At 39.8% G+C, this 14,281-nt stretch overlaps 1 protein-coding gene across 1 annotated transcript in view; it reads right to left on the minus strand.

The window, feature by feature from the left end:
• LOC125913211 (L-lactate dehydrogenase A chain) overlaps nt 1–14,281 on the minus strand; it is a 968,541-nt gene that overhangs the window by 595,223 nt on the left and 359,037 nt on the right. The gene's annotated exons all lie outside the window — the stretch shown is intronic.

Consider the following 14,281-nt stretch of genomic DNA (forward strand, 5'->3'; position numbering starts at 1 on the left):
ATTATGCTCAGTGCTGGAAGGAGTTAGATTTCACACTGCAGTCTATTCTTCCTGCCAGAAGGTCTTGTTATTCCCAAAATATCTGCCTAGAATGCCTACCCTTGTAGTCTGTGGGCTAAGGCACCTCCTTTATGAAATGTGCTTACCTGAGCGGTGAAGACAACATGAGAGAGAATGTCACGGGAGGGTAAGGTAGGAGAGAGCCGCAGATAGAAAAATGCTTTTCCTGAGCCCTTACAGTGTGCTGGCACTGGGCCAAGCTCTTATGAGCAAATTGTTGCCTTAAATTTTTTTTTAATGTTTATTTATTTATTTTGAGGGAGAGAAAGCAAGCAGGGAAGAGGAAGAAAGAGAGGGAGAGAGAATCCCAAGCAGAGAATCTCTGCCCTGACAGAGCCCGATGTGGAGCTTGAACCCACAAACTGTGAGGTCATGACCTGAGCTGAAACCAAGAGTCAGATGCTTAACCAACTGAGCCATCCAGGTATGCCCCTCCCCCGCCAATTTTATTTATTGAGGTATAATGTACATAGAGGCAAATGCACATAAATGTACAGCTTGATTTTCATAAAATTTTTATAAAGTGAACATACCTGTGTATTTAGCCCCCAAATTGAGAAACAGACCATGACAGCACCTCAGAAGCCTCCTAATGTCCTCTCCTAATCACTTCTGACCCTCCCAAGGATAACCACTATCCTGACTTCTAGCAACATAAATTTAATCTGCTTTTAAAAAGTTTTTTTTATTTTGAAATAATCTTAGACTCACAAGTTGCAAAAGTAGTACAGAGTTCCTGTGTAGCTTTTACCCAACTCCTCCCCAACCCCCATGATATATTATAGAACCTTAGTACAGTATGAAAACCAGGAAATTGACATAGGTACAGTAATAGTAACTTAGCTAGAGGTATTATTCAGCTCTTGCCAGTTTTTACATGTGTTTTTTTTTTTTTTTGGAGTACAGTTCTATGAAATTTTATCACATACATAGATTCATGTAATCACCACCACAATCAGGATACAGAAATGTTCCATCACCACAAAGAGTTTAACCTGGTTTTGAACTTTATCTAAATGGTACCATACAATGTACTTTTATTTCTGGCTGCTTTCGTTGAATACTATGTTTGCAAGATTTATTATTGTTGCTGTGTGTAGTTGTAATTTGTTTCTTCTCATAGTGTGTTCCATTGTGTGCATACCCTACAACTATTTATCTGTTCTGCCCTTGGTGCACATTCTGGTAGTTTCAATGTCTGTCTCTTTTGAGTGGTGCTATTATGAACATTCTGATGTATCTTTAGGTGAATATATGTAAGCATTTCTGCAGGATATATTCTGAGGAGGGGATTCCTGGGTCTTACGTTATGCATGTGCTTATCTTCGATATACACAGCAAATCAATTTTCTAAAGCAGTTCTACCCATTTACTTTCCCATTAGCAGTTTAGGGTCCTGGTTTCCACATCCTCACCAAATCTCAGTATTTTCTGTCTTCTTCCTTTTAGCCATGCAGTGGTATGCATGTGGTATTGGGTGGTGAGTTTAATTTATATTTCCCTGATGACTAGTGAAGTTAAGCACCATTTCATACATTTATTTGCCACTTGGATGTTATTTTTTGAGAAGTGCCTATTCAGGTCTTTTGCCTTTTTAAAAATTGCATTGTCTTTTTCTCCCCCCTCTTATTGGTTTGTAAGAATTTGGATATGAGTGTTTGTGGGTATATATCTTGCATTCTCTTCACCCACTCCATGTGAAGTTTTTTTTTTTAATAAAAACTTTATTTCTTTTAAAGCAGATTTAGGTTCTCAGAAAACTTAAGTGGAAAGTACAGAGAGTTGCTATATGCTTTCTTGCCCCCACTCACACCCAGCCTCTCCCACTATCAACATCCTGCGACAGAGTGCTACATTTGTTACAATCGATGAACTTACATTGACACATCCTTATCACCCAAAGTCCATAGTCTACATTAGGGTTCACTCTTTTTTTTTTTAAGTTTATTTATTTATTTTGAGAGAGAGGGGGCCAGCTTCAGTGAGGGAGGGGCAGAGAAAGAAGAAGAGAGAGAGAGAGAGAGAGAGAGAGAGAGAAAGGAGAATCCTGAGCAGGCTCCAAACTGTCAGTGCAGAGCGTGAAACGGGGCTTGAACCTATGAACTGTGAGACCATGACCTGAGCCGAAACCAAGAGTTACACACTTAACTGACTGAGCCACCCAGGCGCCCCAGGGTTCACTCTTGATGTACTTTCTGTGGGTTTAGAAAAATGTATGACATGTATCCACCAGTATCATATTATAGAGAATAGTTTCACTACCCTAAAAATCCTTTCACTCTGCCTATTCATTCCTCCCTTGCCCCAACCCCTGGCAACCACTAATCTTTTTACTCTCTCCATAGATTTGCCTTTGCCAAAATGTCATACAGTACGTGGCCTTAGATGCTTGGCTTCCTTTCCTTAGTAATATGTATTCAAGGTTCCCCCATGTGTTGTCATGGCTTGTTAGCACATATCTTTTTCTAGTGCCGAGTAATATTCCACTGTCTGGATGTCCCACAGTTTATTTATCCATTTACTTACTGGCGGGAAACTTGGTTGCTTCCAAGTTTTGGCAAACGAATAAAGCTTCTATAAACATCCATGTGCAGTGGGGGTTTTTTGTTTGTTTTTGTTTGGTTTTGGTTTTGGTTTTGGTTTTGGTTTTGGTTTTGGTTTTGGTGTGGACATATGTTTTCGACTCATTTGGATAAATACCAAGAAATGTGACTGCTGGATTGTATGGTTAAGAATATGTTTAGTTTTGTAAGAAACTGCCAAACTGTCTTCCAAAGTGGCTTTGTATCATCTTGCATTCCTATCAGCAATTAATGAGGGTTCCTGTTGTGCCACATCCTTGCCAGCATTTGGCATTGTCAGTGTTTTGGGTTTTGAGCGTTCTAATGGCACATGATGTTGAGCATCTTTTCATATGCTTACTTGCGGTCTTTGGTGAGGTGTCTATGTAGATCTTTCGCCTATTTTTACGTTTGAATTGTTCATTTTCATATTGCTGAGTTTTAAGAGTTCTTTGTATATTTTGGTAACAGTCCTTTATCAGACATGTCTTTTTGCAAATATTCCCTCCCAGTCTGTGGCTTGCCTTCTCATTGTTTTGATGTGTTACTTTTCTAGTCTCTTAATTGTACTTCTGATGAACATTCTTTTTTTAAAATTTTTAAATATTTATTTATTTCTGAGAGAGAGAGAGAGAAAGCGCTAACGAGAGAGAGAGAGCAGAGCAGGAGGGGCAGAGAATCTGAATTGGGCTTGCGCTGACAGCAGTGGGCCCAACATGGGGCGCGAACCCACGAACCATGACATGAGATCATGACCCAAACCCAGGTTGGATGCTTAACCGACTGAGCCACGCAGGCACCCCAATGAACAGACATTCTTAATCCTAATATGGTCTAATTTATCTTAAAATTCTCTTTTTGATTAGTGCTTATTCTGTTCTATTCAAAAAACTTTTGCCTATTTTAAGGTCACAAAAATGTTCCATATTTTGTTCTAAAAGCTTTGGTGTTTTATCTTTCATGTTTAGATTTGTCATCCAAATGGAACTGATTTTTGTGTATAGAGTGAGATGGAGGTCAAAATTATTTTTTCTCTATGGATATGCAACTGACCCAGCACTATTTATTGGAAATATCATTATTTCCCTGTTGCACTGAAGTGGCATCTTAGTCATAAACCAGGTGTCCATGTACATGTGTGTCTGTTCATATAGATCTATTTTATTCTTCACCGTAACTCTTTGTAAGAGGTGGGAGCTCTGGCCTCAGGACTTGCTCAACTCAAGACCAGAATTGCTCAAAAGAGACCCAGCCTGAGACTGGCTCAAAGTTGGGAAACTTCTGTCATTGGAGTTAATCCTGTGAGCTTTGTCGTCTGGCAGATTTGCATTTGATTCTTTATTGTGTGGCTTTGAATGCATTGGCTGACATCTCTGAGCCTGTTTCCAAACCTACGAGACAAAGATAATGACACTGTTGTGACGTAGAACTTGAGAGACTTAGATAATTAAATGTATATTCTCACCGTTGTTGTTAATGTCCTCTTAAGAATGATGAAGGGGAGGGCAGGGTGATTCCGCTGCAACCTTTAAGTGCCTTCATTCCTGCCCCCTTTCTGCTATTCTCATCTCCCCAGGGAGGCTCCTAAGCTGATGTCCGTGCGAGGACAGGGGAATGGAGAGGGTTTTGAAGGTCTGCCTCCTAGGGGGAACCGGTTGCTTCCCATCCTCAAGGCTTCTACTTTTGTCCGACCCTATGCTCCCTCTGGAGACCATCTCCAGCCTCCTCCCTGGGGAGCTTGTTAAGTGCACGCAGTCTAAAGCAGGCAGAGGCTGCGGGAACAAGAGTAAGGTGTGGCAGTCAGGGAACCCTCATTCTTGAGCTTGACTCAGTAGTTCATCTCTGTGGACAGCCTCAGAAGAGCCGCTCCCCTTCCCTGAGCCTTAGAGTCTTATGGATTGTGTCCCCAAGTCTCTTTGGCACTCCTGTTCGGTAACTTCTAAATGAAATGTGACACTGGTGACCCCTAGTTTGTGGTAAGTTTGAGGGTAGGTCCCCAGAGATGCTGCAGAGAAGGCTTACCCCACTCTCAAGGGCTTAGCCTTTCCCAGACAAGAGACAGGTAGTGTGGTTGCTGTTTGTTTCTTATTTTCCCAAGGAAAGACTTTAACATACAGAAATAGCTTTATGCACAAAGATGTTTACCACAGTATTGCTTATGCCAGGGAAAACACTAAGTTTGGAAATAATCTTTCCGCTTTATGCTCCATCTGGAGGCAGCCAGACTGGTCCTCGGGATCCTAGATTCAGCACAGAGAACTCTAGTATCAACTTGGTTTCAGGAAGCAGCTACAATACTTGATGTAGAATCATTTAGCTAAACATTAAATGTTTTGATCACACCTTATGTCCTGGGCTAAGGAATGGTTTTATGAAGATGACTCAGACATTATTTCTCCTCCAAGGAGCTCACAGTTTAGGCGAGGAAGAAGAAACCTAAGGAGTGAAGTGGATGCCAATGGAAATGCTGCATTAAAGGCACGCGAAGAGCGCCGTGAGAGCCCAGAGAAGGGAGAGTCATTTTTGATGATCAGATGGGAGCTGCTTGCAATTTTCTGGGAGACAGAGGAGGAGGCATGGAAGCCTGGGGTTGCTGAGGTTGGAGAGAAGCAGAGTCCTGCTGCTCTTCAGGAGGTAGAATCAACGCCCTGTGAGCTGAGCGGATGCGGGAGGTGTGATGAGTCTCAGGTTCCTGCCTAGCAACTGTGTGGGTGGTGGTACCTCTCCTGAGACAGGAAACCCGGGAAGGGGAGAAGTTGGTGGGAAGTTAAGGGCTGTGGACTGGGGTGTGTTGGGTTTTAGCTGCTTAGGATGCGCTGTCGGGAAGCAGATGGGTGGATAAATCAAGGGCTCAGAAAAAGAGTGAGGCTGGAGATGTTGCTTTGGGACGCATCAGCCTAGAGTTGCTGTTTAAAGACTTGGGAGGAGAAGACATGTGTCAGGAGCGGGTGCTCAGAGAGGGGACTAAGGAGCCTACCTATAAGGAAGGGACATGAAGGCATGGAAAAGCGAAAGAAAAAAAGCCAATGAATGAGGGAGACAAGGGAAAGTCAGAGGAGACCAGGAGACCTCCAGAGGAGGAGCGAGAGGCTCAGGAGAGAGGCACCTGCCAATCTGTCTTGTAATGCTGAGAGGTCCAGACAGTTGAGGACTGAGATGTGACGTGTGCTAAATGTGGCATGGAAGTGGTCGGAACAGGGTAGTTCTCTGGGGCGGGGAGAGTGCACTTGACCCTGCGAGGAGCTGAGGAGTAAGTGGGCAAGTGGAGGACAGTGAAGGGAGACCACGCTTTTGAAGAGCGTGGCTAGAAAGAGAAGGAAAGAAATGGGCAGTGAGTAGGCGTGGGGGGAGGTTCAGGGAGGGTTTGAAGCTGTGGTGGAGGCCACATCACTCTTTCCAATAACCTCCAGCTACTGAACAAAGTCATAGTCTGCCTTGGGACCTTTCTTCTCCGGGCCACGCTTCTCATGGAAGAAAGGGCCAAGGTCAGATGCTTTTCTCTCTCCCTTTCTGAGCAGTGTGTCTGTGGGCATATACACGCCCTATGTTCGGGAAGCTGGAGTAGGAAGCCACTGTGTGTGAGCGCTGGCTTCCCACCTGGTCTGGAGGCAGCCCTGGGGCAGCCCCAAGTTTCCCGAGAGGGTAGGCCTGCATCTTTTTCTCCAAGATGAGGATGAGAAGTGGGAGGCAGGCTGTGGACCATCAGGATCTGTCAGCAGCCTCTGCAAGTCTGCCCACCATCTGGGTCCCATCACACAAGTGGGGCTTTTCCTACATTAATCTCTGATGAGCTTGGCCCGGCTTTCATTTCAAAAGGCTCTACTTCTTTTCTGTCTTCCACCAGCCCCTTCTTTACACCCCCTCCCCAAAACAGGACTAAAAATCATGCCTTCTCCCTTCCTTGGTTTCCCAACCCAGCTGGGGCCAGAGAAAGCTTTGAAATTGGAGCAAGGCTCAGGATGGGGAGGGAACGGATGCTGGTGTTGCTGGTGGGAAGGGGCTGGAGGAGGAAATGGCCAACTGAGTTCCCAAGTGAGGGGGAGAGAACAGAGATCTCTTGGGTGACCAGTGCTGGCCCCTTGGAGTCTCCAGTCCTTTCCTTCCCATTTCCCACCAAGTGTCTGTCCTTCACCACAGTCTTTCCTCTTCTTGTCCTGCATCCCTGGGACAGGGACAATCTCCTGGTACTTCTACTCCTCCCCTGGGTTTCTCTATAGATAAGGGACAACTCTCCTACCCTGTCAGGAGATGAGTCCCGACAAGGGCTGACTTGTTATCAGCTGCCTGAAAATGGGCTTCCAGAGCCTGAGCCAGGACTTCTGGGAGCTTTGTTTCCTATCCTCTTCCCTCCATGTTTATCATACAGTATAGAAGACCATCGCAGAATAGATGTGTGCCAAATGCAAAAAGGGCATTAGGCTAACCAGGATAGATAGAGTTTAATGTATCTGAGAGTCCAGGAATCCTGGAATGTCAGAGGTAGGAGAGATCTTGAGACATCTGGTCCAGCTCAGTTGTTGTACATGGATGAATGCCTAGGGCTCAAAGAGAGGAGAGCGATCACACAACAGGGCCAGGATGAGAACCTGGCAGTGAGGCACTCACTTATGGGTCTCCTAGTAAGGGATCCTGCAATAGGAACAAAAGATGCTTTACTGGTCACATGTCAAGGGCTAACTTGGATTCATACTCACGGGGGGCAGGGTTGTCCTGGAAGTGTTTTGTGACAGATCCGGGTTCCACAGATTGACGATGAGGAGGTGGCTAGGAAACAAAGTCAAGGCCCAGTTTGTAAGAGGTATATGAGGGGAGGAGGATAAGAGGCTAAGGATAAAAGATAAGGTTAATGAGAGCCCATTCTTATTAGATTCTTGCCTGTATCAGTCTCTCCTTCTGTTTGCACGAAGGAGGGATTCATTTAGTAAGGAAGACATTATATGGGTACAGGATGGATTTGGTACCATGTAACAGAAAACCCAGCTCAAACTGGACCCCAAATTAAGAGCCTTTATTAACTCACATAACAAGAAGTCCAGAGATAATGTGGGCTTAAGGACTGGTTGATTCAGCAGCTTAACTGTGTCATCAAGGATTCAGGTTCTTCTGTTTCTCAGCTTTGCCTCAGTCTGTATCATAGATGGCTGCCTCCTAGTTGTAAGATAGTGGCCAACAGAAAAGGGAGAGTTTTCCCCCTTTATTCAGTTTAATGGAAAAGAGGCAAATATTCTCTCCCCAGTCATGGAATGCAAGTCTTTTTCTTGAGTCTGACTGGGCAACTTTGTGTTACATGTCCATCCCTGGACCAATAGCAGTTACCAACAGCATGCATCCTATATACTATTAAATAGATTTTTAAAACATAGATTAAAATAGATTAAAAAAATTCTTTTGACATTTATTCATTTTTGAGAGACAGAGAGAGAGAGAGCATGAGCAGGGAAGGGGCAGAGAGAGGGAGACACAGAATCCGAAGCAGGGTCCAGGCTCTGAGATGTCAGCACAGAGCCTGACGTGGGGCTCGAACTTACGAACTGTGAGATCATGAGCCAACGTCAGACGCTCAACTGACTGAGCCACCCAGGCGCCCCTAAAATAGAATTTTTTAAAAAAAAGCCTCTCAATTTTTCTCAGAAATGAAAACCTTTTTGTTGGAGAAAAAATAATAGAAGACTTGATGAACATATTGTAGACTGAACAGTGAACTAAAAAACAGTGCCAAGGACTTCTCTCAAAATACAATGCAATAAGACAAAGAGGTGAAAAGCGTAAGACAGAAGTGTAAGTATAGGGAGACTTAAGACTTCTAACTTATGCCTGGGATGTAGAAATCTGGAAAGAGCTTTGCTCATTGTTTCTACAGTAACAGAAAGATAAAGCTGGATAAATTACAAAACTGTAACATTTCAGGAACCCATCTGTAGTAGCCAGCTTCCAAGATGGCTCCCTGTAATCCCTACTTCCTGGTATTTTCACCCGTGTGTAATGTTCTCCTGTATTATACCAGGTCAATCCGCATAAGCCATAGAATGCGGCAGAAGTGATGATAACGCCATATCGAAGATTAGGTTATAAGATAATATGGTATTCTTTTTTGGGCTCTCTCTCTCTTTCATCACTCATCACATACTCTGGGGGCAGCAAGGTGCCAGGTTGTGAACATCCCTAAGGAAGGGCCCAAAGAACTGAAGTCTCCGACCAACAGCCAGCAATATACCAAGGTCTACTGAAAACCATCAGCATGAGCTGGGAAAAAGTCTTCAACCTCCTTCAGGTCTTGAGGTTTCTATAACCCTGGATGAGAGTTTGAGAGAGTTTGACTGCAACCTCATAAGAGACCCTGAACCAAAACCATGCCGTTAAGCCTCTCCCATATTCCTGAGACATGGCAGCTGTGAGATATAATTGTGCGTTGCTTTAAGCTGCTATGTTTGGGGGACAATTTGTTAGGGAGCAGTGGATAACTAATAACCCATCAGAGAGTAGAGGTGTTAGGGTAACCAAACAGTGTGAAACCTAAGGAAATACAGGGCCCTCCAAACAGAGATAGAATTTGTTTACCTATGGCAGAGTATAAGAAGAGATCTAGGTGATGTAGAAAGAGGTAAACAGAGAAGAGACAAATTTTTATTTATTTTTGTTACATCAAAGGACTTTATGTCTTCTATTAATGTATAAGTGACATGTAATGTTATATTAGTTTCAGGTGTACAACATAATGATTGGATATTTGTGTATATTGCAAAATGATCACTACATTAAGTCTAGTTAACATCTGTCACCATACATAGTTACAGAATTTTTTCTTGTGATGAGAACTTTTAATATCTACTCTCTTAGCCACTTTCAGATATGCAATACTGTATCATTAACTATAGTCACCATGCTGTACATTATATGCCCATCACTTATTTATTTTATACCTGGAAGTTTGTACCTTTTGATTCCCTTCACCTGTTTTCCCCACACTCCACCCCTTACCCCTGGCAACCACCAATCTGTTCTCTGTATCTATGAGCTTGGTTTTCATTTTTGTTTTTGTTGTCCTTTTTTTAATGTTTATTTATTTATTTTGAGAGAGAGAGAGAGCACGTGTGAGCAGGGAAGGGGCAGAGAGAGAATCCCAAGAAGCCTCCATGCCCATCACAGAGCTCTACTCAGGGCTTGATCTCATGACTGCAAGATGAGAGCAGAATCAAGAGTTGGACACTTAACTGACTGAGCCACCCAGACGCCCCTTTGCTTTTGTTTTAGATTCCATAAGTGATTTCATATGGTATTTATCATTCTCTGTCTGACTTATTTCATGAGATAAATTTTTAAAACAAATTGCTAAAGGCCAAATGTGGGTTAATTTGAAAATATAGAAATTCTGGAAGCTGCAAACAAAAGAGTGGTTCGTACTTGCTTGTAGACTCCTCTCCATCAACCTTTCACTGTTTGCTCATGACAAAGATCAGTGACCATGCAGGAGAGTTGAGACCCAAATCAGCCTGCACCTTGACCTTGGACTTCTTAACATTCAGAACTACGAGAAAATAAATTTCTGTTATTTAAGCCACCCACAGTATTGTGTTTTCATTATAATAGCCCACTGAAACAGTACTTATTTTAAATTGTAATTTCAAGTTCTTTGTTGATTTATATTGACCTTATATCCTACAGCCTTGCTAAACTCACTTATTAGTTTACTGATTTTTCAGGATTTTCTACAGAAACACTTATGTCATCTGAGAATAGAGATAGTTTTATTTCTTTCTTTCCAATCTGTATACCTTTTGTTTCTTTTTCTTGTCTTACTTCATTGGTCAGAACTTGCTGTACAATGTTGAATAGAGGTGGTGAGGAAAGATATCCTACCTTGTTCTCAAATTTAGGGGGAAAGCATTTAGTCTTTCATCATTAAATATGATACCACCTAGAGAATTTTTCTTAGATGCCCTTTCTTGGATTGAGAAAGTTTCCTTCTATTGTTAGTTTTCTGAAAGTTTTTATCATGAATAAATGTTGAATTTTTTCTAGTGCTTTCTCTGCATTTATTGAGATGATATTATGTCTGTTGCTATTCCTTTGTTGACAGTGATTTTTCTCTGTTACGTTAATTTTCAGATGTTGAACTGACCTGGTATACCTGAGATAAGCCCCATTTGGTCGTGACATACTGTTGTTTTTTTTTCTATATTGCTAGATTTTTCTTTTTCCTTTCTTTTTTAATGTTTATTTATTTTTGAGAGTAAGAGAGACAAAGCATGAGTGGGGGAGGGGCAGAGAGAGAGGGAGACACAGAATCCGAAGCAGGCTCCAGGCTCTGCACTGTCAGCACAGAGCCTGATGCAGGGCTCGAATTCACAAACTGTGAGATCATGACCTGAGCCACCCAGGCACCCCTAGATTTTTATTTTCTAATATTTTCTTAAGAATTCTGCATCTATACCCATGAGGGATATTGGTCTGTAGTTTATTTTTTTCATAACGTCTTTTTCTGTTTTCAGTATAAAGGTAATGCTGCCCATATAAATGAATTAGGAAGTATTCTCTCCTCTTTAATTATCTGGAAGAGTTTGCATATAATTGGTATTATTTCTTCCTTAGTATTTGGTGAAATTTTCCAGTGAAGGCATCTGATCCTGGGGTTTTCTTTGTTGGAAAGTTTTTAATTACTAATTGAATCTTTTTAATAGATATAGTGTTATCCAGATTACTTAATTCTTCTTGAGTAACATTTGGTATTTGTGTGTTCAAGAAATTTTCCATTTCTTTTAAGTTGTTAAAATTTATTGGAATTGTATTTTCACAATAATATTTTATTCTGCTTCAGTGTCTGCAAGGTCTGTAGTAAACTCCCTTCATTCATTCCTGATACTGATAATTTTTATCATCTCTCCTTTTTCTTAATCTGACTGGTTAGAAGTTTATCAATTTTATGGATTTTGTCAAAGAACCACTTTGGATATGTTAATTTTTCTCTGTACCTTTTTTCTTTTAAATTCCATTGATTTTTACTCTTATCCTTACTATTTTCTTCCTGTACTTGGTTTGGATTTAATTTACTCTTCTTTTTCTTTCTATCTTTTTTTTTTTTGAAGCGAAAACTTAGATAATTGTTTTATAGTCTTCCTTCTATTTAAACATTAGCATTTAATGCTGTAAATATTTGTCTGCATATTACTTTAGCTGTACCCTGCTAATTGTAATATGTAGGACTTGTATTTTCATTCAATTCAGAGTATTTTCTTATTTCTCCTACAACTCCTCCTTTGACCTATTAGTTATTAATAAATACATTGCTTAAATTACAAATATTTGTGGATTTCCCAGACATCTTTGTTATCATTTCTAATTTAATTCTGTTTGTTAAAGGAACATACTTCCTATTATCTCAATTTTTTTAAACAATTTCTTGAGGTTTTTTTAGTGACCCAGAATATATTCTCTCTTGGTGAATGCTTCATGTATATTTGAGAAGAATGAATATTCTGCTGCTGGTGGGTGGAGTTTTCCTTAAATGTCAGTTAGATCACTTTGATTAGTCATATTATTCAGATTCTATCTCTTTTTACTGACTTGTTGTCTACTTATTGTATCTATTACTCAGAGAAGAGTTTTGATGTCTCCAACTGTAATTGTGTGTTTATCTATTTTTCTTTTTCTTTTTAATTTTATATTTCATCTACATTGTTAAATTTAGGGGAATTAAGTTTTTCATAATGATATTTTATTATCTTTTAGTGTCCATAAGACATGCATTAATGTTCCTTTATTAAATCCTGACACTGGTCATTTATTCCTCTGCCCTTTTTTTTGAAAAAAATATTTTTAATGTTTATTCATTTTTGAGAGATGGAGAGAGACAAAGCATGAGTGGGGAGGGGCAGAGAAGGAGGGAGACACAGAATCTGAAGCAGGCTCCAGGCTCCAAGCTGTCAGCACAGAGCCCTACCTGGGACTCAAATGCATGAACTGTGAGATCATGACCTGAGCCAAAGTCAGACATCCAACCAACTGAGCCACCCAGGCACCCCCCTCTACCTTTTATTCTGGATTAATTAGTCTAGAGGTATATCAGTTTTATCCAGCTTTCCTAAAAAACGACACTTTGGTTTTATGGATTTTTCTATGATTTATTCTCTATTATTTTCCATCTTATTCGTTCCAACTTTATGAGTTTTCCATTCTTAAATTTACTTTGAATTTAATTTTATCTTTTCTTTTTCTAGTTGCTTAGAGTGAGAATTAAGATAATTAATTGACACATTTCTTCTTTTTTAATACAGGCAATTAGTGTTACAATTTTCCCTCTAAATAGTGCTTTAGATATGTCCCATAAATTTTGATATATTATGTTTTAACTTCCGATCACTGCTAACTTAAAAAAATGTTTCCTTTGACCCATGGATAATTTAGAAGTGTTTTATTTCTAGATAAATGGAGAGTCTTCAAAAAAACCATTCTATTAATGGTTTCTAACAATTCCATTGTGGTAAGAGAAGATGATTTTTATGACAGTATTCTTTTAAATTTTTTTAGTTTTGGCTTATGGTCAGAATATGGTCTGTCTTTACAAATATTTCATGTCCATTTGAAAAGAATAAGTATTCTATTCTTGTTGGGTGGAGTGTTCTATGAATGTAAATTAGGTCCCATTAGTTTATAGTATTGTTCAAGTCTATATACAGACTTACTGATTTTCTATCTGCTTGTTCTTTGAATCATTGGTACCAGGTGTTGAAATATTTAAGTATGATTATAAATTTTTTTCGTTACATATATTGGAGCTCTGTTGTTAGGTGCATGCAAATTATTGATTGTTATGCTTTCTTGATGAACTGGCTCTTTTATTGTTAAATGTTCTTTTAAAAATATATGATATAAAACTTACCCATTGTAAGTTTCCATGAATATTAGTAAGCTTACACAGTTATGTAATCATTAATACAGCCAGTTTTAAAATAATTCCACTACCTTAAAAGATCCTTCCTCTGCATTTTCAATCAACCCCACTCCCATCCCAAGCATCAGTTAACCACTGATCTTATTTCTGTCTCTAGATTTTTGGCTTTTCTAGAAATTTCATATAAATGGAATCATACAATATATAGTCTTATAAAGATTTGGCATTTCACCTTTTGCACAATGTTTTTGAGGTTCATCCATATCTTTGTATGTATCAATAGTTCATTTCTTTTTTTATTCTTGGATAGTCCATTACATGTGCATACCATATTTAGTTTATTAATTCACCTGTTGAACATTTGTGTTATTTCCAGTTGTATAATGCTGCTGTGAACTTTTTCATACAATCTTTAGGGGACACAAATTTTCACTTCCCTTGTGTATATACCTAGGGGTAGACTTTCTGGGTCCTATGGAAGTGTATATTTAACTTTTTAAGTAACTCACTGATTTCTAAAGTGACTGTACTATTTTACATTCTCACCAGTAATGTATAAGGGTTCCATTTATCTACATTTTCAAAACTTGATGGTTCAGTCTTTTAGTATATAGACATCCTAGAGGGTATAATTGTGTTATCTTATTATGGTTTTAATTTTGATTTCTCTAATAGTGAATGATGTTTGGAATCTTTTTATATATTTGCCATCATATATCTTATTTGGTGAAGTGTCAGCTCAAATTTTGCTTATGTTGTTATTGGGTTTTTT

Source organism: Panthera uncia, chromosome D1 (assembly GCF_023721935.1).
Source record: "Panthera uncia isolate 11264 chromosome D1, Puncia_PCG_1.0, whole genome shotgun sequence".
In the NCBI taxonomy this organism is placed as follows: Eukaryota; Metazoa; Chordata; class Mammalia; order Carnivora; family Felidae; genus Panthera; species Panthera uncia.